General features: G+C 61.5%; 1 long non-coding RNA gene across 1 annotated transcript; it reads right to left on the minus strand.

Moving 5' to 3' along the window:
- On the minus strand, positions 1 to 1,029 carry LOC146597509 (uncharacterized). Its single transcript, XR_014895483.1, has 2 exons — positions 969 to 1,029; positions 1 to 415 (listed from the first exon to the last, which is right to left on the minus strand). It is a non-coding gene; the product is annotated as an uncharacterized LOC146597509 (long non-coding RNA).

Consider the following 1,029-nt stretch of genomic DNA (forward strand, 5'->3'; position numbering starts at 1 on the left):
TTTCCTTTGATCAAGTCTCATTTTAATGAGTGCAGGTTCCTAGGAAGCAAACAGTATGTATTTTTGTTATATTGCAAAGAAGCTAGTACAGAAAATCTAAAAAAAATAAACAAAATAAATATCTTCCCTGTTTATTTCTCCCCAAGTTCATAGCACTAGGTTGACCTGAAAACAATATGAATTTACCACTGTGTCTGGACAGTTGGTAGGAAAAAAAAACAGATTTTGGTTTTTTAATGCAATTGTCTATATGGTTTCAAAGAGGTCAGAAAAATCAGGAGAACCACCGATGAAACTCTTCCTCATCAGCGTCGGTAAACAGTTTCCACGCCGGCAGTCTSTGCTCTTCCAGCTCCTCTAGCATCTCCGCTGGGACCCTTCAGCGGAGCAGAGCCGCATCTTCTCCCTGGGGGTGCTGCAAGGCAGGAAGGGCCGGCGTGACCGCGGAGCCCGGCGCCCAGGGCCTCGCGAGCGGGGCAGCTCGGGCGTCACGCAGGGCTCGGCCGCCCTTCCCGGGCTCTCCCCTGAAACCAGCTAGTCCCGGATTTCCTGCAGAAAGGAACCAGGGAATCYGGCCACACGTTTCGGGGGCTGACGCAGCAGCTAAAGCATCCACGGGTTTCGACTACAGAAGAAGCACGTTGGCTCCTTAGGTAAGGAGCAGCCGCGGCGGGGCGGCAGGCGGCCGGGCTGCTCCTCGCGGGCAGAATGACAAAACGCGGCGCGGGCGTCCGCGAGGCCGCACGACCGACAGCCGGGCGGGAGAAACCGCCAGGCCCGGGCCGTCGCGCGGGGTCGGGCTCGGCCCCCCAAGCCCGGGGCACCGTGCACCCCCGGACGGCCAGTGACCCCCCTCCAGCACCCCGGGGTGCTGCGCAGACACCGCGGCGAGGCTCCGGGCACCCCGCGGTACCCGGCGACGCCCCCAGCCCTCGGGGCTGCCCCCCTCCCGTCGGGGCCGGGGTTACCTGAGCTCGGCGGGCGCCGGGCGGGGGCCGTCGGGGGCCGCCCCAGCCCCAGCCCCAGCCC

The sequence above is a fragment of the Rhea americana genome, unplaced genomic scaffold (assembly GCF_003343005.1).
Source record: "Rhea americana isolate MKP2758 unplaced genomic scaffold, rheAme1 scaffold_181, whole genome shotgun sequence".
Taxonomy (NCBI): Eukaryota; Metazoa; Chordata; class Aves; order Rheiformes; family Rheidae; genus Rhea; species Rhea americana.